At 41.6% G+C, this 24,379-nt stretch overlaps 1 long non-coding RNA gene across 2 annotated transcripts in view; it reads right to left on the reverse strand.

The window, feature by feature from the left end:
- Positions 1-2,363: 2,363 nt before the first annotated feature.
- Positions 2,364-24,379, reverse strand: part of LOC309864060 — an 81,356-nt gene continuing 59,340 nt past the window's right edge. For both annotated transcript variants that reach the window (XR_014311363.1, XR_014311364.1), the window contains exons 4-5: positions 7,267-7,403; positions 2,364-2,667 (exon numbers count right to left, since the gene is read on the reverse strand). This is a non-coding gene — a long non-coding RNA (uncharacterized lncRNA). The remainder of the gene's footprint in view (positions 2,668-7,266; positions 7,404-24,379) is intronic.

The following is a 24,379-nucleotide window of genomic DNA, read 5'->3' on the forward strand; positions in this document are numbered from 1 at the left end:
TCTTCTTCTTTTTTTTTTTTTTCTTGCTACAGATGAACAGAAATCAGTCTTGCAGCTGCTCTAATGACCCTGTCCCAAGGAAAGCCATTCTAAAAATAGAATCAAAGGGAACAAATGGTCTGCCTGACAACCTATTTTGAGGGGCAGGAGGCTAGAGGAGTCAAGAAATGAAAGTATGTTATCAAAGAGGATGAGAAGTACACAGATCCGGAAAGTTTTAAGGCATGATTTTTGCCAAAAAGCTTACTTGGTCAAGTTCATAGCTACGTGCCATCTATAGAGATTAAGTTAAACATATAACATTGCCAATAGTAGTTACAGCCTAAGGTTCTGAAGTTTTATATGATGCTTCCTATATATAACAACGCCCCCAGTATCTTAGGAACCCAATTTAAAATATTTTCATAGTAAATGGAAATTACTTTGTTTTGGTGTTAAGGAGAAAACCCTAAAGACTCCACCAAAAAAAAAAAAAAAAAAAAAAAAAGACTCCACCAAAAAATCTTGGAAGTTATAAATGATTTCAGTAAAGTTGCAAGATATAGAATAGTATAGAGATCTGCTGCATCTCTATACACTAATAATGAAGCAGCAGAAAGTGAAATTAAATAACCATACTGTTTACAATTGCACCAAAATAGCAAAATATCAGGAATAAACAACCAAAGAGGTGAAAGACCTGTATTCTGAAAACTATAAAACATTGATGAAAGAAATTCAAGATAGCAGAAAAAAAAAATAGAAAGACATTCTATGCTTGGAAGAACAAATATTGTTAAAATGTCTATACTACCCAAAGCAATCTATACATTGAATGCAGTCCTTATCAAAATTTTTCATAGAGCTAGAGTGAACAATCCTAAAACTTCTATGGGTCCAGAAAAGACCCCCAATAGCCAACGAAATCTTGAAAAACAAAACAAAACTGGAGCTATCATAATTCCAGACTTCAATATTCAATACTTTATATTACAGAGCTGTAGTAATCAAAACTGTGTGGTACTGGAAAAAATAGACATATGGATCAATCGAGCAGAACAGACAGTCCAGAAATAAACCCACAATTAAATGACCAATTAATCTTCAACAAAGTAGGAAAGAAAACACAATGAGAAGAAGTTTCTTCAACAAAAAGTGTTGGGAAAATGGGACAGCTACATGCAAAATAATAAAACTGGGCCAGTTTCTTATACCACATAAAAAAATAAATTCAAAAGGGACGAAAGAATTAAATGTGAGACCTGAAATAATAAAAATCCTAGAAGAGTACACAGGCAGTAATTTTTATGACATTGGCCATAACAAAATCTTTCTAGATATGTCTCCTGAGGCAAGGGAAACAAAGGCAAAAATAAACTATTGGGATTATATAAAAATAAAATCTTCTGTACAGCAAAGGAAATAATCATCAAAGCTAAAAGGCAATTTCCTGAATGGGAGAAGATATTTGCAAATGACATGTCCAATATATAGCCAATATATATTTTGGCGAATATCCAAAATATAAAAAGAACTGATAACAACTCAACATCCAAAAAACTAATAATTCCATTAAAAAATGGGCAGAAGCCATGAGCAGACAGACATTTCTTCAAAGAAGAAATCCAGATGGCCAATAGATTATATGAAAAGATGATCAGCATCACTCATCATCAAGGAAATGTGAATCAAAACCCCAATGAGATATCACCTCATCCCTGTCAGAATGGCTAAAATAAAAAATACAAGAAACAATTAAGTGTCAGTAAGAATGCAGAGAAAAAGGAATCCTTTTGCACTGTTGATGGGAGTGCAAACTGGAGCAGCCACTGTGGAAAACAGTATGGAGGTTCCTCAAAAATTTAAAAATAGAGCTACCCTACAATTCAGTAATCACATTATTGGGTATTTACCTCCATAATGCAAAAACACGAATTTAAGGGGATACATGCACCCCTATGTTTATTACAATATTATATATAATAGCCAAACTATGGAAGCAGCCTGAGTGTCCACTGATAGATGAATAGATAAAGAAGTGACCAATTTATACACACACACACACACACACACACACACACACAATGGAATACTACTCAGCCATAAAAAAGAATGAAATCTTGCCATTTGCAACAGCACAGATGGAGCTAGAGAGTATAATGGTAAGAGAAATGAGTCAGTCAGAGAAAAACAAATACCATATGATTGCACTGATGTGTAGAATTTAAGAAACAAAACAAATGAGCAAAGGGGGAAAAAAGAGAGAGACAAACCAAGAGGCTCTTAACTATGGAGAACAAAAAGATGGTTACCAGAGGGGAATGGGTTGGGGGATGGGTGAAATAAGAGTATGCTTATCATGGCGAGCACTGAGAAAAGGGTAGAATTGTTGAATCACTGTATTGTATACTTAAAACTAATATAACACTGCACATTAATAATTCTGGAATTAAAATAGAAAACTTACTGAAAAAATAAAATAAAATGGTGTCAAGGGCCTTCCAAGTTTTTCACTCTTCAGAGAACATCTTTGGTGATGCCATGGTACTAAATGAGCACTTACTAAACACGTACGTAATGTCACCCTGGACTTGCTCGATGAACTCACAGCTTGAAGCCTTGCCAGGAGACCCTCTCGTTTTTGTGGATGTCCAATTTTCCCGTCTCCCTGGGTAAACTGGAGGTGATCTAAAGGAGGGAGAAGCAAATCAAACAGCAGAGTCACACACCTACCATTTGAGTGGACTGATGTTATACATGGAAGCCCCTAGCACTGTGTATAGAACCATCAACTTTTTTTAGTCTATGTTCTTGCATAGGGTTTTTAATCATTACAGATGTAATTATACTGTATATACAGTTATACATTTTGCTTGTTCATTTATTTCATCAGTATTTTCACCCACATTACATTCATTACATCTTTTTAAAAAAATTTATTTATTTAAGTGATATCCACACCCAACATGGGCCTCGAACTCATGACCTCGGCACCAAGAGTCACATGCTCCCCTGACTGAGCCAGTCAGGCTCCCATCATTATATCTTTTAAATTACTTTGCTTAAAAATGTAAGCTCATGGGTGCCTGGGTGGCTCAGTGGGTTAAAGCCTCTGCCTTCGGCTCAGGTTATGATCCCAGGGTCCTGGGATCGAGTCCCGCATTGAGCTCTCTGTTCAGCAGGGAGCCTGCTTCCTCCTCTCTCTCTCTGCCTGCCTCTCTGCCTACTTGTGATCTCTGTCTGTCAACTAAATAAATAAAATCTTCAAAAAAAAAAAAAAAGTAAACTCATGCTTAAAAATGTAAACAAATAACATAGAAGTGAGTCAAGTGAAAAGTAAAAGCTCCCCTCCCTTCTGTTTCTTAACCCAAGAAGCACTAGTTCTGGTAAAGTCTTCCATAGCTTTTTATCTATGAGTGTCTGTCTGTGTCTAGGCAAGCATGTTTATGTATAAATTAATTTTTCTTTACATTTATGGGCTCAATCTAAAAATCAGGTTTGGCAACTTGCTTTTTTCACTTAGTAATGGGTTGTCAGATTTAGCAAGTAACACTACAGGATGCCCTGTTAAACATGAGTTTCAGATCCGTAAGAATTTTGTAAATATGTCTCAGACTCTGCATGAAATAAACTTATACTAAAAAATGATTCACTGTTGACATGACATTCAAATTTCACTGGGCATCCTGTCTTATTACTACAAACATATTTCTGTATCTGCATGTTTAGGTTTATCTGTTTAAGCTGGCATATGGTTTCACGAGTCTCAATGTGGCCACGCAATCTTGGTTGGTAACAGAAGTAGAATCAGGGGTAATTTTTCTCTTCTTATTTCTCTTATTTGTCACTACCAAAGGTTTATCACTATATGTGCTTTGTAGGGAGATTAGGTCCTGTGAGCTGGAAGTCCTCTTCGTCCACAGAGCACCTTGATTGGTGAGGCCATGGAAACCTGGGACTATGGAATGTTCTATTACTCTGCCTTATAGAGGAAGAAGACGCCCCTGGAACATCCAGGAGGAAGGAACTGAGGAGAAGACCAAGCCAGCACCTCAGGAGGCCTCAATCTCTGCCGACTTCCTCAAAATCATCTAAGTCATCCTCTAGTGCCTGGGACTGATGGGGTTGGCAGAATCTTCTTGGTGGGGTGCCTGAGCCCAGATTAGGATTTGTATAAAGTCCTAGGTTCTCCATGGGCTCTGGTTCCTTTTCCTCCCTTTTGGGGGCAATCTCTGATCCTCTACCCTCCACCCCCCATATGTGATTGACTAGATGCCCTGAGGAGCAGGGCGACTTTGTGCCGAGGGGGTCTTCTGGGGTTCCTGGGGCTGGGTCCCGGTTCCAGGAGGGAGGTTGGCAAGTAGATCATCTCCAGTATCTGTATTTCTCACATGGAACTGCATAAAATTGGGCAGCCAGCATGGGGCTGACAGGCTGATTTTCAGTGACTCAAGTTGTTTATACAGACAAAGCCCTGGCAAAAAAGTTGTCCCTTTTACCCCCACCAACCCTTGGGGTAGTCCTGGAGAAAACAAGTGAAAGGAAGAAGAGAATGGGAAGTTGGAGAAAGGAGGGTTCCAAGTTGATAAAAACCCAGAGAGAAACAAAGAAACCCAGCTGAGAAGGCATCTGGGGAATGTCTATGGCCAGGTGTCTAAGAATTTTATATATACTAACTTACTCACAACTACCCTGGGAGGTAGGAGTTATGACCACCCCAATTTACAAAAGAGAGGGAAGGGATGCAGGAAGGAAAGAAGGATGGATAGAAGGATAGAAGGATGGAAGGAAGGAACAAAGGGAAGACGAAGGAGGGAAGGAAGGAAGGAAGGGAGGGAGGGACAGACGGGGAAGGGAGAAATTGATTGCAGTCCAGAGGAATTAGGTATTTAAAAAATTTATTTACTTATTTATTTGACAGAGAGAGGTCACACGTAGGCAGAGGGGCAGGTAGAGAGAGAGAGAGAGAGGAGGAAGCCGACTCCCTGCTGAGCAGAGAGCCTGACGCGGGGCTTGATTCCAGGACCCTGGGACCATGACCCAAGCCAAAGGCAGAGTCTTTAATCCACTGAGCCACGCAGGCGCCCTGAAATTAGGTATTTTACCCAAGATCACACAGCAGCTAGAAAGTGGAAGAGATGGCTTTTGGTCAATAGAGTTGACTCCAGAGTCTATGGTCCAAAACACTTGGTTACATGTGACTAATGTGGATTTTTAACTTGACTGTAAAGCATGTGATAGGACTACTTGCCATTGCCCCCAACTTTCTAGTAAACTTTATTATACTCATGAATGCCTTGTTACATTTTAAATTTTGCTTTGTTTAGAAACCACTAAAGAAGCTATTTCTTGTTTAGATCTATAACGTAGAGAAGCAGAAATGCCTGGGCAGCAGTGAACATGTGACCATAAGGCTTTCTGGAGCCCACACAAATCTTTGGGAAGGCATATATATCATCAGTCAGGATACCAACAGGAAAGCCAACACCCTCCCAGGGTTTAACTAAGAAGTGGTGGCACGGGGAGCAGAATTAAGGGAACCATTGAAGGAAGGTAAAGCACCAAGGGGCTGGCAAGAGAGAGAAGCCTTTATACTCCTTGTCCTTAAGGGGCAAAGGGAGATAACTGTTACAGAGTCTAGAGAGAGCTGGGACCCTCAGAAGGCAAACTGCCTACCCAGATCTGTGACCATGGAATGAAGAGCTACAGCAACACAGGAAAGAAGCAGAGAGAATAAAAAGATCTTCCTCTTTCTCTTTCTGATTTCTGATAGTCTGCAAATGTTCTCAGTAGCCACACCAACCGAAAAGCTAAAGGGCAAGGGACCCTGACGAGGCAATCTAAAGGTCAGCTTCCAGAGACACAGAGGAGGCAGAGAAAGATGGTGGAGAGGCGGATGTAAGACAACAGCAAGAGAACTGGAACTTTAACACACTCTGGGAGTGTGTGTGTGTGTGTGTGTGTGTGTGTATGTGTGTGTGTGTGTGTGTGTGTGTGTAGAAAGACCCTAGTTTTGATTTGAGTTCAGACTCCAAGTTGGGCTTCAGTTGTTCCTAGACTTCACCAAAAGCCCAGATATATCCTAGGCAGACTGAACTCTGTGAAGGCATTTGCTTGGCCTCCCCAGGAGCCTGTGCACACCCTGAGGTCTCTCTGTGACTGAGAACACCTTTTGTGCTTGACTGAGTCAGTGTGCCAATCCCAGGGCTTGGCTGGAACCATCTGCCTTCCCAAGGCCAATGGCTAGGCATTGGTCACCTCTCTGGTGTCCTGCTGACTCTGGACTAGGCCTGCTGCCAAAGGGGCTCATTCTCTTCCGAAGCCAGTGATCCTGATGCATGAGGCATCATAGACTATTTCTGAGTGTTCAGCATTAGTCTTAACACTGCATAGCTCATGTAAGAGACAGTACTTTATGAATCATTATTTAAAAAAATTATATAATGTCATTTGTAATCTTCACGTGCTATGGAAATGACACATGATTCTTATTTGACTGGTTATTTTTGGTGAAAGCTTCTTAGGATACAGCAGTTGCTTTTACATTTCATTAATCTTAAGACAGAGGACTTCTAGGCAAGGGTAATTATCTTTCAGAATAAATTCCTCTTATGTAGGCTTTCATTTATTATCCTGGAAGTCCAATAGGGTCTACTTGTTTGGACTTGGAGTCATGCCATTCGACACCAGAATTTCTACCTCTTAGAAGAAGGTCAGTACTGCACTGATCACAGTAAAAGGTGACTGCCATATTATGATGGTCTCTCTACTTTGTAAACCTGAAAATTAGGATAGGAACAAGAGTTAAAGTCTTTAGGAAGCGAACTGTTGTTAAAGCCATTAACAACTCATTTGCAACAAGTTATTTTAGCAGAAGTTGTCAGGTGCGTGTTGGCTATCCTGTCATCGGAGGTGGCGATGATTCATGTGTTCCTTGAGGATGGAGAGACGAAGGCTTGAGAAGGATGGAATGATGTGTTGATGGGAATTTTGCAGGGCAGGCTTACTCCGGATTCCAGTGGCAGTACCGGGGTCCCGAGGCTATGCTGAAGCTTTCTAGCACTCTCTGCTGTTACTTCAACGAACCCACATGAGTTGGTTATGGCTAATGCGATGTTCATGATGATGTGGTACAAGGTGGTGATATGACCTATGAGATTATCTTGGAAATATTTTTAAGTGTCATTTCATTCTTATCTTTCTCAGTGGAGTGCTTGCTCTTTAGGCTAGGGATTTCTTGCCTTTGTTTTTTTTTTTTTCCCCTCTCTGTTTTTCAATGTTCCTTACCATCTTGGCTTTGGCTCTGTGGTTATTTCAATGTCACTGTCACCCAAATGGTTCTCAGCGAACTGATGCAGCTTCTCAGTGCTTCCAGGCCCAAAGTCCTCCCAGGTGACAGGAATATGCAGAGCAGCCTGGAGAAGCTAGGAGAGAGAGGAGAGGGCCATGTTCTGAAATGCCATCCCACTGAAACCATCTACATGAAGGATAAATTCTAGCAAGTACACCTTTTCGTGGCTTGCTTAACTTCTAAGACCTGAAGGTAAGCCCAAAGGGCAATGATCTTAAAAATAAAAAACCAGAGGGGCACCTGCATGGTGCAGTGCGTGAAGCATCTGACTCTTGGTTTCAGGTCAGGTCACGATCTCAGGGTGGTGGGATCAAGCCCCATGTTGGGCTCCATGCTCAGTGCGGAGTCGGCTTGAGATTCTCTCTCCCTTGGCCCCTCCCCCACCTCTAATGTAAATAAATAAATCTTAAAAAATAAGTAAGTAAACATAAAAAACCAGAAAACATAGAAGCAGGGCTAAACCTGAGATGCCCCCTGTTCTCCATACAGCCAAGACACCTGAAGATGTCACATTCTCAGTGGAATGAACTGGTGGGCTGGGCAAAAATCTGCCTCAAGCAAAAGGCACTGCCAAAAGCCGTCAGTCAAATAATCAAAAAAATACTGCTTTTTGGGGAAAAAAATGACAGTAACAACTTCTTCTCTAAGGATCTGTAATCAGAGGCCTGCCCTTTTGAGGATCTGGGATTCCAAGCCATACTCCCTGCTTAGCCGGGGGACACCCTGAACCTAGAAATGAAGTGATTCCCAGGTGAGTGTCAGTCTTGGTACATTTGTACATCCTCTCCAGACAGAAAAACCCTCATCAAGCTCCCGCGGGTTACTAAAATCTGAGCTCATAGTAAAAAATAACCAGATGCCCCAGGAAACATTATACCATGAGTGAGACTCACCAGAACCACAAAAACAAAACAAACAAACTGTTCTAGACCTCAGTAAGATTTCAGATCTTGGAATTATCAGACATAGAACACAGAATAATTATCCATGAAATATATACTTAAAGCGATATTACATATTTTTAGTATCCCATTTTAAAATAACAATTTTCCAATGGAGAAGACAGAGCCAAAATATTGGACAACAATAGTAGGTCAACCAAGAGGGAATGATTAGAGGTGTAAAATTTTTAAGATTCCTATATTTTTGGAAAGCAGAATCTGCATTTTATTCTACTTGGAGCTTTGTTAAATTATACATATAATTTTAAAGGTGACCACTAAAAGAATACAACTAGAGTGTATAATGTATAAGTAGAGAGAAAAAAAAATCTGAAACACATCAGGAGGGAAAAAAAAAGAAACAAGCAAAAAATATATGGAAGACATCACCAAGAAGATGGCAGAAATAAATACAATTTGTCAGTAATTGTAAGAAATGTATACAGTAGTCTCCCTTTACCTATTGCTTTGCTTTCTGCGATTTCGGTCACCCACAGTCAACTGTGGTCCAGGAGCAGGTGACTCTCCTTCTGATGCATTGTCGGGAGATCAGTAGTAGCCTAACGCTACGTTCCACTGCCCACGCCATTCACCTCACTTCAGCTCATTGCACAGGCATGGTAGCCTCTCACATCATCATGAGAAGTAGGGTGGGGCAGGCACCTGGCTGGCTCAGTCAGTGGAGTGTGCAACTTTCCATCTCAGGTTTTTAAGTTCAAGCCCCACATTGGGTGTAGCAATTACTTAAAAATAAAATCTTAAAAAGAAAAAGAAGAAGGAGGAGGAGGAGGAGGAGGAGGTGGCGGCAGCGGCGGCTAAGAAGAAGAGTGAGTACAGGACAATAGGATATTTTGAGAGAAAGGGAGAGAGAGACCACATTCACCTGACTTTTATTACAGTATGTTGTTATATTTATTCTGTTTTGCTATTAATTATTATTAATCTCTCACTGTGCCTAATTTATAAATTAGGCTTTATCATTTGTGTGTATATATAGGAAAAAACAGTCTCTATAGGGTTCAGTACTTTTGCAGTTTCAGTCACCTGGGGGTCTTGGTTAAGGGAGGACTATTGTACCAATTTTTTTAGGCTCGAATATAATGTTTCTGATTGTAAAAGTTCATTCCCCCTCCCTGTGTGTGGCCTTGGGGCAGGTCCCACAGAGGGTGGTATGTGAGCCACGAAGGCTTTCTCCTGCCACCCTGGACCAAGCATGACCTCAAGGTATCTGGCCTGAGGCTGCCATTAGCCAGCATCTGAGATAATCATCCTGGTGGTAGATTACAATGGCCAATGTTTCTCTATTACAGCATCTTTTAGGATGCTTGTTTCTCACACTGAGTTTATATTCAACACTAAAAGGAAACCAGCCTCTGAAGGAAACAAGGAAGGTGGAGCCATGGAACTTTTGTTTCCAAGGAGGAGATTATCTTGAGGGGTGCAAAGCAACCACCAGAACACTCAAAGGATGAGAGGGACCCTTCAAAATCTGGGAGATCTCATTCGGAGCAGATAATAGAAAGGAAAGGAAAGCAAATCGTGAAAAAAATGGAAGGACTTATGTTGGCTATCCAGAAAGTCAGGAAAAAGGAGAACTTTTAAAATGAATTTTTGTCCCAAGTCTGTTAAAGAAAAAAGAAGAAAGAATGAATTCTGGTGGAACAAGACTCCGAGCATTTAGAAAAATATATTCAGAGCACTTACATCGATTGTTAAGACAAAAAAAAACAAAGGCAATGCTTTGCTGAGGCTTTTTCCTTCAACTTTTACTTAAGATGATGCTCCTATTAAATTGGATCAACATAGTGTATCCAAATTTAAAGCAGAAGTGAGAAGTACAGCCCATCCCATCTTAATGAACTCTTACTGGTTCCAGGAGATCTCGGCCACCACTAGGGGTAGCCCACGAAGAGCCTGAAATATCTGATGTAGACTTAGGCTGCCACCAACTGGTAGACCATGTTTGTTCCGGCTCTGCTTTCCAGGAAGTACCACTGACAGGTATTTCCATTGCTTGACATTTGGACATTTCCTCTCTCCTGAAATGAAAGCTAAATCTAAAATCACACTTCAAGTGTCCCAAACCGGCTTTGCCTGTTGCTATTTTCCACCAAATAAATAGGCATTGGAACTCGCTGGGACTCCACTCTTAACTTCTTGAGAAAGGGGTTCAGAGCTCTCCAACATCTGGTTAACCATTGCATTAGTTGAGAGTCTTTAATCTGGAAGGTAAGAATTCAAATTCTTACATACCCAAACCAGAATTTATTTTCCCCTCTAACTAGGAAGTCCAGCTGTGGAGCTGGTCTCAGAGACAGCCAGAACTTAAGCCACGGTGTGTGCAGGACACGATCGGGAGCCATAGAGCAAGGTTTGCTTTGTTGTTCCCTTGTGTTCAACCTCAGCACCCCCATTAACTCAGAGGTGGCCTTTCCCCAAGGAAGGATCAGGACTGTTACAGTAGGAAAGCAAAAAGGAAAAAAAAAAATCAGTATTTGTTTTTCAAAGTTCTAAATATATTTAAAATTTTTACAACACAGATTTTTTTTAAAGATTTTATTTATTTGACAGAGAAAGACACAGTGAGAGAGGGAACACAAGCAGGGGAAGTGGGAGACAGAGAAGCAGGCTCCCCGCCGAGCAGGGAGCCTGATGAGGGGGCTCGACCCCAGGATCCAGGGATCATGACCTAAGCCAAAGGCAGACGCTTAAGGACTGACCACCCAGGCACCCACAACACAGATTTTTGAAAGAGCTTTGGATTTGCAAAACCAGAGACTTTTGATAGAAGAAAGGCTTATTGAGAATCAAAAGAGTAAACCCCAAAGGAATCAGGGGATGGGGTCTGTGCCTTAACCAACATATAGGAGAGGAAATAGTTGGTGCTGGCCCTGCAGACCAAATTAGGATTGCAGAGATGTGGAGCTTGAAGCAGGAGGGGATGAAGCATGATCTGGAAGGAGGCTGGTGATCCTATGAGTGGAAGAGTGCACCTTAGGGGGGAGTTTTCAAGGGAAATGGGGTCAGCACTGGGGCACTGGCCAGGCTTCTGGTCCCAGCAGAATTTGAGTCTAAGCACCTGGTTTGCTCTCACTGAAGTGAAAAAAATATATATTTTAAATAATCATATCAAAAGCATTGATGACCTGGAAAAACAGTGAAGTATATTCAGGACAAAAGCTAAAATAGGAACATGGAGTGAGAAGAACACGGAAGGTGCTTTTCCCAAACTACTCAAATATGAGTTTTGAAGTTTAAAGGACTTACCAGTTACAGAGTACAAGAAAGAAAAAAAAAAAAAAGTCCCACAAAATTGGAGATATCAGCCTATATATAAAGCTGGGTTCGGTAAAGAGCCATACCCCTTCCATGACCAGCTTCATAATTTATGGGGCTCAGTGCAAAATGAAAATGCAGGACATCTCATTCAAAATTATCAAGAATTTTAAGGTAGTAACAGCAGAGCATTAAATCCAGTAAAGGGCTCTTCTGAGCTCACTGTCCCTGTCCCTGCGGCATGAACTACATGGGAGCCCGACTCCCACCATCTCCAGCACACCTCACCTACCTACCTACCTTTGTTTGTTTGTTTGTTTGTTTCTTTCTTTCTTTTGACTTCATTTATTTGAGAGAGAGAGAGAGAAACAGAGAGAGCCCAGCAAGGGGAGAGGTGGAGAGAGAGGGAAAAGCAGACTCCCCACTGAGCAGGGAGCTCCACGTGGGGCCCAGTTCAGGACCCGGAGATCATGACCCGAGCTGAAGGCAGGGTCACCTGAACCACCCAGGAGGCCCAGACCTCACCTTTCTAAACAGCCACCGCACAGCCTGCATGGGGGTTTGCAACTGAAATTCAAACTGTCTGGGTCATTCCAAAATACCTCCAGCCAGGAATTTAATGTAAAGGAGACTTGGGGTGGTAGTGCCACAATGAGCTGGCCAGAATCCAAGACAAGTCCTGGTTGATGGAATGCCACTTCAATCCAAAGGCTCAAATCAATCCCCCTATTTACAGAACCAAATAAAAACAGTTCATTGTCACAAAGGAAGTAAGCCACTGTGAACAGGAACCAAAAGAAATAAGAAAATTGTTAAAAAAAAAAAAAAAAGAAGAAGAAGAAGACCCTGGGGGCCTGGGTGGCTCAGTCAGTTAAGCCTCTGACTCTTGGTTTCAGCTCAGGTCATGATTTCAAGCTCTTGAGGTCAAGACCCGTGACAGGCTCCACGCTCGATGGGGAGTCTGCTTGAGATTCTCTCTCTCTTCCCCTCCCCACCATTCATGTGTGCTCTCTCTCTCTCTCAATCACTCTAAAATAAATATATAAAATGAAATAAATTTTAAAAATCATATATAAAAAAAAAACCTATAAAGGCTTTTCTATTGTTGGCCTTATCAGACACAGAATACTAAAAGGCAATATAATATAAATATTTTTTAAATTAAGGTCCTGGTGTAACCCTCCACTACAGTTTTGCAAGATGTCACTATTGGAGGAAACTGGGTAAACAATACATGGGGTTTCCTTGTATTATTCCTCACAACTACATGAGAATCTACAATGATCACAAAATAAAAGTAAAACAAAATAAATAAAATTTGAGGAAAAACTAGATGATATGAGCAGGGACTAGGATAATTAAAAGGATGAACAAGTAAATTTTTAAAGGGTAAGTAGAACCTTTAGAATTGAAAGGGAAGGAAGGATAAACTAGAAGAATGTTCTAAGGAAATCTTGCAGAATGCAGTACAGAGAGAAAAAGAGCTAGGAAAACCTGACCAAGAGGTTAAGAAACAAATAGCACAGGGTATGTAGATCTAACAGGTTGAATTGGAATTCTCAATGAAGAAGTGGGAAATGGGAAATGAGAAAGAGGAAACACTTAAGGAGCTGACAGCTGAGAATTTTCCACAGTTGGTGAGGAACACTAATCCACACTACATATGTCGTAACAAAAATGGCCAAACAGCCATGATGAAAAGAGGATTACTTCCAAAGGAACAAGATCAGGCCACCAACTTTTTGACGATTCATTTAGAATCTTCCCCCACACATTGACAACCTTTCAATAATTTCCCATCAGCCTGTGGACAGAGGCCAAAATATTCTGTATGGTCTACACTGCCATGGCCTTTCGGAGTCACTGTCCCTTCAACAATCTGCATTCCACGGTCTTCTTCCAATTTCTGGTCTAACTGCGATATTCCCTCCTGACTGAGAACTTCAGTGGTGCTCTGTCTGCACCACTTCCCACTCTCTCCCTCCTCCGTCGTGTTAACTGCTTCTCAGCCTGCAGGACTCCAGTCAAAGGTGGCACGTTTCGGAAGCACATATGTTGAAACCCTGTTTGTTCTTTGTTTGTTTGATAGCCCACCATCTGAGCTCCACTTCCGCCTCAAAGGGAGTCTTATAAATTATATCCTTTGGCTGCTAAGGCTTCCAACTTCATATTCAGAATAGCTGTTAGAAAGTATTCAGCCTGGGTGGCTCAGTCCGTCAAGCGTCTGACTCTTGGTCTTGGCTCACACCATGATCTCGGGGTCCTGGGATTGAGCCCCCCAGGTTGGGGGTCCTTGCTCAGCAGGGAGAGAGCTTGACACTCTCACTCTCTGCCCCTCCCTCAACTTGCTTGCTCGCATTCTTTCTCTCAAACAAATAAATTTTTAAAAAAGTATTCATCATAATCATATGCAATAGGACTACCAACAAGTGAAATGTATTTTCTGGGGAGGTTTAGGAAAATGTCTCCTAACTGAATAGTGAGAGTACTGTGCTTTTTTTTTTTTTTTAAGCCAAGAAAACATGTTATTTTTCTTATGTGAAGTACTCTATCTTCAAATTTTCTAAATTCCAGTGTAAATTCAGTTGAAGTATTTAGGTGAAACACTTTTATAAAGCAGCAAAGCCATTTTTTAAGAATACAGGATCGGGAAAACTCTGTTCCTTTGGCACGCACAAAGGGTAGAAAGTTGCCAAATTCACCAAGTGTCCCAGGGTCCTATTGTCTCTCAGTACTATCATCAGTCATTCTCTTGACTTTTCAAAGCAAGATGATTTGGGCTCCAAATACATATGGGCTTGGTTCAAGTACACAAATCTTTTGTTTGGGGTAGTCTGGAGGCTCCCTGTGAGTTTTCAGGTGGAGGGCGATACACAGAATTATTAGTTTAAATTATGCTCTTTATCAGAATCCTGAGAGAGGGAAACTTCATCAGGAAATCTTTTTCACCTGCTTTACTTTTTCTTAAGTTAGAAAAACATTTCAGGAGTGACTTCCAAAAGATAACTGTGAAAACAATGAATATTAATTCCATTTTTCAATCCAAGGCAGTATAAAAACAAACCAAACTATGTACCACAACCTCTCCATCCACTTAACTCACTTGTAATCTGTATAGAACTGTATATACATAATGAAAGGTGAAAAGATTCCCCTACACCTCACCCTCTTTTTATCTCCTCATGATAAAAAAGAAGATATCCTAGCAGAGCATAGTGACTCGGATTAACAATTCTCTACTGCATATTTGAAAGTTGCTAAGAGCAGATCTTAAAAGTACTCATCACACAAGAAACACATTTTTTTTTTTTTATAACTGTGTGGTGCTGGATGGTACCTAGACTTACCATGGTGACCATTTCATGATATATGCAAATATCAGATCATTATTTTGTATGTCTGAAACTACTATAATGCTATGTGCCAATGACCCCTCAAAAAAGCATATATCCTAAAACAGGTATCTATCTGCAGACATACACGTTTCTGTTCAAAAGCCATAATGTTGTTCTGCGCCTTGTTTTTTTCTTTTAATAGTATATAAGAAATGGTTTGCTACTGGAAAGTTCTCACTGTATGAAACATGGCTTTACAATAAAAGAGAATAAAAATTTTAGGACTCTTACGCAGAATGGTATTTTGGCCTAGCCTGAAAACCTCAGAGGGAAATAGCATTTTCAGATACGTTTTAGGACTACTTTTGTGGGGGGCAGGGAGAAAGGACTTGGTCTCTGTCATAGTTCATATATAGGTTTTGGAGGAAAACCTTTCCATATTTGAATTCAAACTATAGAATTTAGCAGTTATGTGTTCTTGGAAAAGTAGCTTAACCTCTCTGAACCAAAGTGGAACAAATAGCACCTAGATTACAGGATTGTTGTGAGCATCGAGAGATCATGTATATAATGTAATTAGTGCTGTGATCACAAAGCAATCCTTCAGAAATTATAATTTTTTAAAAATGTAGGTGGCAGGAAACCTCCATTTTCCACATTAGCCTTAATTTCCCCTCCTAGGAGAGCCATGTAGGTCTTTAGCAATAAGTCCTTCAGGCTTGGCATCCTGATTTAGGATCCAAGATCATTTCCCGGATGACCATAAAGCAGTTTCTTAACCCGTGTGCTTCAGTCATGACTAAATCTTCTTCATTTGTATCTGAATCTCCTTTTTTTGTCTTTCTTTCTTTCTCTCTTTCTTTTACAGGAAGTGTTTCCTCTTGTTCAGCAGTGTGTACCCACTGGGGTGTCTTCAGTGTCACAGAGAAGCCCAACCCCTGGGCCCAGCTCTACTTCCTGCTGGGCCACAGTACTGAGGAAAAACTTATTTGGAACAGTGAGGGTGAAACTGAAACATCACCAGAGCACCACCGGATGTTGGCTGTATCCTGTGTCAGCCTTCTTCCAGGGGGGCCTCTCCGTGACCTCTCCATCAGCGGCCTCGGCCTAATGTCCCCTCCCTCCCTGCACCCTGCAGCCAAGGCTCTGTGTTCCTTTCTGGGCTCTCTCCTGGGCTCTCACCTTTCCCACATATCAGTAAATGAACTCTCCTGGTACTGGGGCATGCCACCTGAACTGTGTTGGGGCCCTGCCCGAAACACTTCCCAGCTTCTCCAGGACACTGGGAAACTCTCTGGGCTCTGGGATCCACTTTTCCTTGCGTGTGATTCTCTCTTATAAAGCTCCATCTGGAGGGTGGCGGAAGGTTCAGGAAAGACTGGGAGAAGCACTGGCATTACAAAACAGGAATAGAAAATATGTGATGGCGGAGAGCCTTCCCTGAAAGGATTTTCTTTCCATCTGAGATGAAACGGTGAGGGTTGAGCACTGCTCCTCCTCTTCTGGCGCCACTGTCTGTGTAGACACGTGCCATGTCTCTCCTCAGGTAAACTTTTTTTTTTTTTTTAAAGATTTTATTTATTTACTTGACAGACAGAGATCACAAAAGCAGGCAGAGTTAGGCAGAGAGAAAGGAAGAAGCAGGCTCCCTGCTGAGCAGAGAGCCCGATGTGGGGCTCCATCCCAGGACACTGAGATCTTGACCTGAGCCTGAGCGGAAGGCAGCGTCTTAATCCACTGAACCACCCAGGCACTCCCCAGGTAAACCACTTTTTCAAAGAACCTCCAAATTCCCTTCTCCCGGTCTCTCTAAAAGACCTGCTGTTGTGGTTACTGCAAGAAAATCTCATTACTCAGGGTGCCTGGGTGGCTCAGTGGGTTAAAGCCTCTGCCTTCAGCTCAGGTCATGATCCCAGTGTCCTGGGATCGAGCCCCACGTCCGGCTTTCTGCTCGGCCGGGAGCCTGCTTCCCCCTCTCTCTCTGTCTGCCTCTCTGCCTACTTATGATCTCTATCTGTCAGATAAATAAATTAAAAAAAAAAAAAAGAAGAAAGAAAATCTCATTACTCAGTTGCTTGAAGCAAATCTTACCCTTTACTTTTCGTTTCTGCTCTTCTAGTAAAATTCCAAAGGAGCCTTCCTCGCCAGACACTTTATTCCGTGCTTTTTTCATTAAGAGCTACCCTCCTTAGCCAAGGGGGCTGAAATGCGAGCTACCCGCCTCCCAGCTCGCGCTGCTGCTCTGCCCTGCCCTCTAGTGGCACAAGGAGGTCAGAGCAGAGGCTCCCCAGCCTTCTGGCTGCTGGAGATGGCCAAAGATCAGCCTTCAGCCCTGGCAATTTCTCAGTAATAGAGCTCTCGCTTGATGCAGCTTTCTTGCTAGAAGAGAATCAACTTTAGGAGCAGCTGTCTTGGACCCTAGTTGAAGTCAAAGTGCGCAAGAAAGGCAGGTCATCCTGATGCATTCAATATACTACTTCGGAGTAACTACTCTGGGATCCTTCGATATGAACCTGCAATTCGGCACACTGGAGAAGACTGGCAAAGTGTGAGACAAGTGGTAGGGCTAGAGTCCCTTTTTCACCACCACCTTTATCTTCCTCCATCCTCTCATACTCCCTCCTGATGGGGAATCGAGTAGTCAGTCCCGGTTCTCCAGAGAAACAGAACCAGTAAGCATCCATCCATCCATCTATCCATCCATTATCTAGAGATTTATTATAAAGAAGCTGGCTTACACAACTACAGAAGCTGAGAAGTCCCATAATCTACAGTCCAGGAGCTAGAACCCCAGGAAGGCTGGTAGTAGAATTCCAGTCGGAGTCTGGAGGCCTGCCAGGGCAGAAGACTCACCTCTCAGCTCAAGCAGTCAGGCAGAGAGAGAGAAATTCAACCTCCCTCTGCTTGTCGGTGTTATTCATGTTCCCAGCAGGTTGATGATGCCCATGTTGGGGAGGGCAATCTCACTCAGTTCACCAATTCAAATGCTTCATTCTCCCCTAGAAACACCCTTCAGATACACAGGAATAAAGTCTACTCTGTTTCTCTGGATGTCCCATGGCCCAGGCAAATTCACCGTCCTGGGGAAAAAGTGATTTGAAAGATGATGTAGCCTGACAAAGTTAAGTGAAGCACTAGCATAAAAATGAGAGGAGGTACATGGGTGCAATGTCAGCTTCATAGATGCTGTGGGATAAAGAATTCAAAAGAGCTAACCATCACCACACAAACTTCATAAGGAAGCAGAGGAAGGGCTGCCTGCCACCCAACGTCCAGAATGAAGCCAAGAAGGAGTTTTGGAGGTTGGGGCATCTCACTCTGCTATTCCAAGATGAGGCTGGAAGTCCCAGGGAAGGGTGGAGTGGTTGGTATCCAGAGCATCCTGAAGGCAGGACAGAAGAAAGACCAAAGGGAGGAATTTCCAGATGTCCTTTCAGAGTTAAGGGACTCTTTAGAAATTAAAAAAAAAAAAAAAAAAAAAAAAAGACTCATGAGAAGAGTAAAAAGAAATAGTTTGCAATGTTCTCTACCCTCTGTGTATGCATTTTTGTTTTAATGTTATCTTCTTTGGGATACCATATTTTCCCTTCAAAGCATTCCAGGCACGGAAGGTACAAAAAGTTAACATAGAAGATGTAGTTCATTTCTGGTGCTCAAGAGAAGGAGGTGAAGATGCCCATATCCTAGATGGAATTTTGTGTTTTCCCTTTGGAATGTCATATAACTCAGTAGATTTCCACCCTGACTTCACAATAGAATAACCTATAGAGATTATCTGAAATTAAATCACAGCTGGCAGAAGGTCTGGAGCTGCACATTTGTTTGAGAAGCTCCCTGAGTGACATTGGTGAAGCCAGGACTAGCCTATTCCATTAGCACTTGGCTAATGTACTCGACACATTTGGTGGATTAGGTAGACATTTTGGAGAAATGGCGACATGTTCTACCATGACTCTTAGAGTGGCCTGCAGACTCCCCAGGGGTACCCCTGCACACACAACAGGAATGATATTCAAATGGCTTTATTTCATAGCACTGTAGTCTGGTCATGTTATTATTTTCTTCCTACATTGCTTTTATCCCGAAGCTTCTGAAACCTAGAAAAGTTTATAGTGGGGGAAAAAAAAGGTTTCTTCATACTAGCTACTTAGACTTTTCTCTTTTATTTTGCATTTGGGTATTTTTTTTCCTGTCATATATTCTGTATATACTGAAAGCGTTTTCTCAAAAAAACCCTTTCTTTCTGCCTTATCTTTCTCCTTTACTTAGTGACTTCTGATTTGGTTTTTGAGCTCCCAGCACATTCGCTTCTTAAGTCTGTGGGGAGATGCTGCCTGATCACGAGCCACACCCAAATCTGATTTAACCTCTCCTCCTCTCGGCTGTACTGCATTTAGAAAATGAGTGCTTGATGAATTCACCTATGTTGGCCTTGCTGCCTAAACTGTAAGCCTGTAGAAGGAAATAACAGCTACTTGGATTGACTTCCCCAGTCTTGGACCTATGGAAAGGGCTGAAACATTTTAGTAGATGAAAATTATCAAAGGCAAGATTTCCTTCTTCGATGAAATACTTAATTTCCATGTGATTTTCATGCTGTGCTTCCCTGTCCTTCCCTTCCTTCTACCCCTAACCTTCAGAAGTGATGCCCAGACTGGGTGAAGTTAAGGGGCGGAGAGACTTCAGCATTCAGCTCCTTGGCTGAGAACTTCCTTTTGACTTTCTGTGGGAGGAAATGTGTGAAAGTGGTCTGCTTCGCCCTCTAGTGGTAGCCAAGTTGCAGAACACCTTCAAAGACGCGGGATTACTACCATGCAAAGCTCTCCAGAATGGTATTGAAACTTCAGTTTGTATAATAATGTGCGTATTACATACACAGTTGTTACCTCAGCCTTCATTTGCTGTTTTTTTTTTTTTTTTAATAAGAAGCTTACAGTCCTTTGGTTAAAGGCGGTAGTCATACACAGGAGGATGAAGAGGAAACTCTCTGGAAGGGAGTTTCAGATCAGAGTCTATCATTCTGAAAGTTGGGGATCCCAGTAGCATCCCACAGGCCCCTTCGGATGTTTTCTCCCTTCCCTGCCCAGGTATTTTCCCGGACTACATAAGGGCACCTGTGCAATCAGGTCTGGTAAGGCTCCAGGCATTATAGTCCCTTAGGGTAAATACTCAAGCAAAATCCTAAAATAACAACCTAATGTGGTCCGAACAGTTGACCCATTATGTACCCCCATGTGTTCAATCCAGTCTCACTGACTTAAAGAAAGTCACTTTGTTTCTGAATTTTATTGGGGATAGTGGTGGTGTGGTGATTTTGTGTTGGTTGGTTTTCTGATGCTCAACTAACCCTTCTCAGATAGGGGCTCTGTAGAAGATAAGGAAAAACAGGAGGAAGAGCGTATCTTCTGCAGAGAAAATACACCCTCGGCCTGAAAACAGTGCTGTCTTCTAGGACGGTATTTTGTCAGCAAATTGCACTTTCTCCAAATTGCAGGCACATTTTGAGTCCCGATGATATGGTTCATGAAGCAATTTGTAGTCAGTTTCTTTCACAAAATGATGATGTTTAAGAACATCTTGCAATTAGGTCAAAGGAAAACAGTGTTTATTCTATGAGCTGAGAACAGGCTGCAAGTCTGAGTTCTAATTAACCCAGTGGTGGATTCATTAACGCCAAGCATCTGTTGTCAAGGAAGGCATGGAAGCAATTCCACAGGTAACATTTTGCAAGCAACTTCTTTATAACAGCTGTTCACTCAGACAGATGATGATGGCAGTGCATATACCCTGATGCTTGAAACATTTATCTGATGAAAACTTTACCTCTAACTGGATTCTTCTCACCTCAAATCCACTTGTGAGAAACTGGAGATTCCCTCCCTCCCAACAAACATGTGCAAGGGAGTTACCGGGAGGGAAATAAGCAAGTGATCACAGATCAAAGTATTAGTCCATTAGCCCATGCATTCTGAGCAAATACAAACAGCAAGGCCCAAGAGAGAAAGCTTGCTTTTGTTTTTAGTGCTAGATCACAATCGGCTCCTTCAGAGCCCCAGAGAGCCAGAGGCAGAACAGTCCTTGTTCCACATTATGCTTTCCTTGTGCAGTTAGGGCTTTGACCGAAATGCTAATTATAGAATCTCCTCGTAAGCCTGTAGGGTTCCACTGTATCTACTTGATGATAGCGATGAAATCCCTCTCTGGTAAATCTCCACAAGCCTGGGAAAAGTGTCAAAGAAATTAATTAATGAAAAAAGAGCGATTCATCTGGTACCTCAGAGTTGAAGGATGGATAGAAAATTAACCTTAGTCACTTCAGTATTCCTGCCACCCAAATTCCTCTGTCCATTCTTGATAACACATTAAACACACACACACACACACACCCTCTTTCAGTACTTTTGGTGAGTGTATTTGCTTTCTGGTGTTTCTTCCCATGGGAGGCAGGTGAAGGAGAGAAAGGATTGTCTACGTGGAGGAAGAGGCTCATTTTTTTTTTTTTAAGATTTATTTATTTATTTGGGAGGGAGAGAGGAGGGAGGGAGAGAGAAAATCCCAAGCAGACTCCCCACTCAGCTTGAGCCTGATGCAGGGCTCAATCTCAGGACCCTGAGCTAAAATCAAGAGTTGGACCCTAACTGACAGGACCACCCAGGTGCCCCTCACATGCACTTAAAAAAATTTTTTTTTAATTTTTTTATAAACATATAATGTATTATTAGCCCCAGGGGTACAGGTCTGTGAATCGCCAGGTTTACACACTTCATAGCACTCACCATAGCACATACCCTCCCCAATGTCCATAATCCCACCACCCTCTCCCAACTGCCCCGACCCCCAGCAACCCTCAGTTTGTTTTGTGAGATTAAGAGTCTCTTATGGTTTGTCTCCCTCCTGATCCCATCTTGTTTCATTTATTCTTTTCCTACCCTCCAAACGCCCCATGTTGCATCTCCACTTCCTCATATCAGGGAGATCATATGATAGTTGTCTTTCTCCGATTGACTTATTCACTAAGCATGATACCCTCTAGTTCCATCCACATTGTCGAAAAATGGCAAGATTTCATTTCTTTTGATGGCTGCATAGTATTCCATTGTGTGTGTGTATATATATATACACACACACACACACACACATACCATCTCTTCTTTATCCATTCATCTGTTGATGGACATCTAGGTTCTTTACATAGTTTGGTTCTTGTGGACATTGCTGCTATAAACATTCAGGTGCATGTGCCCCTTCAGATCACTACGTTTGTATCCTTAGGGTAAATACCCAGTAGTGCAATTGCTGGGTCATAGGGTTGCTCTGTTTTCAACCTTTTGAGGAACCTCCATGCTGTTTTCCAGAGTGGTTGCACCAGCTTGCATTCCCACCAACAGTGTAGGAGAGGCCCCCTTTCTTCGCATTCTCACCAGCATCTGTCATTTCCTGACTTGTTAATTTTAGCCATTCTGATTGGTGTGAGGTGGTATCTCATTGTGGTTTTGATTTGTATTTCCCTGATGCCGAGTGATGTGGAGCACTTTTTCATGTGTCTGTTGGCCATCTGGATGTCTTCTTTGCAGAAATGTCTGTTCATGCCCTCTGCCCATTTCTTGATTGGATTATTTGTTCTTTGGGTATTGAGTTTGCTAAGCTCTTTATAGATTTTGGATACTAGCCCTTTATCTGATATGTTGTTTGCAAATACCTTCTCCCATTCTGTCAGTTGTCTTTTAGTTTTGTTAACTTTCCTTTGCTGTGCAGAAGATTTTTATCTTGATGAAATCCCAATAGTTCATTCTTGCCCTTGCTTCCCTTGCCTTTGGCAATGTTCCTAGGAAGAAGATGCTGTGGCTGAGGTCAAAGAGGTTGCTGCCTGTGTTCTCCTCAAGGATTTTGATGGATTCCTTTATCACATTGCAGTCCTTCATCCATTTTGAGTCTATTCTCATGTGTGGTGTAAGGAAATGGTCCAGTTTCATTTTTCTGCATGTGGCTGTCCAATTTTCCCAACACCATTTGTTGAAGAGGCTGTCTTTTTTCCATTGGACATTCTTTCCTGCTTTGTCACAGATTAGTTGACCATAGAGTTGAGGGTCTATTTCTGGGCTCTCTATTCTGTTCCATGGATCTATGTGTCTGTTTTTGTGTCAGTACCATACTGTCTTGATGATGACAGCTTTGTAATAGAGCTTGAAGTCTGGAATTGTGATGCCACCAACTTTGGCTTTCTTTTTCAATATTCCTCTGGCTATTCGAGGTCTTTTCCGGTTCCATATAAATTTTAGGATTATTTGTTCCATTTCTTTGAAAAAAAATGGGTGGGATTTTGACAGGGATTGCATTAAATGTGTAGATTGATTTAGGTAGCATAGACATTTTCACAATATTTGTTCTTCCAATCCAGGAGCATGGAACATTTTTCCATTTCTTTGTGTCTTCCTCAATTTCTTTCATGAGTACTTTATAGTTTTCTGAGTATAGATTCTTTGCCTCTTTGGTTAGGTTTATTCCTAGGTATCTTATAGTTTTGGGTGCAATTGTAAATGGGATTGACTCCTCAATTTCTCTTTCTTCTGTCTTGTTGTTGGTGTAGAGAAATGCAACTGATTTCTGTGCACTGTTTTATATACTGACACTTTACTGAATTCCTGTACAAGTTCTAGCAGTTTTGGAGTGGAGTCTTTTGGATTTTCCACATATAGTATCATATCATCTGCAAAGAGTGATAGTTTGACTGCTTCTTTGCAGATTTGGATGCCTTTAATTTCCTTTTGTTGTCTGATTGCTGAGGCTAGGACTTCTAGGACTATGTTGAATAGCAGTGGTGATAATGGACATCCCTGCTGTGTTCCTGACCTTAGCGGAAAAGCTTTCAGTTTTTCTCCATTGAGAATGATATTTGTGGTGGGTTTTTCATTGATGGATTTGATAATATTGAGGTATGTGCCCTCGATCCCTACACTTTGAAGAGTTTTGATCAGGAAAGGATGCTGTACTTTGTCAAATGCTTTTTCAGCATCTATTGAGAGTATCATATGGTTCTTGTTCTTTCTTTTATTAATGTATTGTATCACCTTGATTGATTTGCGGTTGTTGAACCAACCTTGCAGCCCTGGAATAAATCCCACTTGGTCATGGTGAATAATCCTTTTAATGTAATGTTGGATCCTATTGGCCAGTATTTTGGTGAGAATTTTTGCATCTGTGTTCATCAAGGATATTCATCTGTAATTCTCTTTTTTGATGGGATCCTTGTCTGGTTTTGGGATCAAGGTGATGCTGGCCTCATAAAATGAGTTTGGAAGTTTTCCTTCCATTTCTATTTTTTGGAACAGTTTCAGGAGAATTGGAATTAATTCTTCTTTAAATGTTTGGTAGGATTCCCCTGGGAAGTCGTTTGTCCCTGGGCTTTGTTTGTTTGGAGATTTGTGATGACTGTTTAAATCTCCATACTGGTTATGGGTCTGTTCAGGTTTTCTATTTCTTCCTGGTTCAGTTGTGGT

This window comes from Mustela nivalis (assembly GCF_964662115.1).
Source record: "Mustela nivalis genome assembly, chromosome: 5".
In the NCBI taxonomy this organism is placed as follows: domain Eukaryota; kingdom Metazoa; phylum Chordata; class Mammalia; order Carnivora; family Mustelidae; genus Mustela; species Mustela nivalis.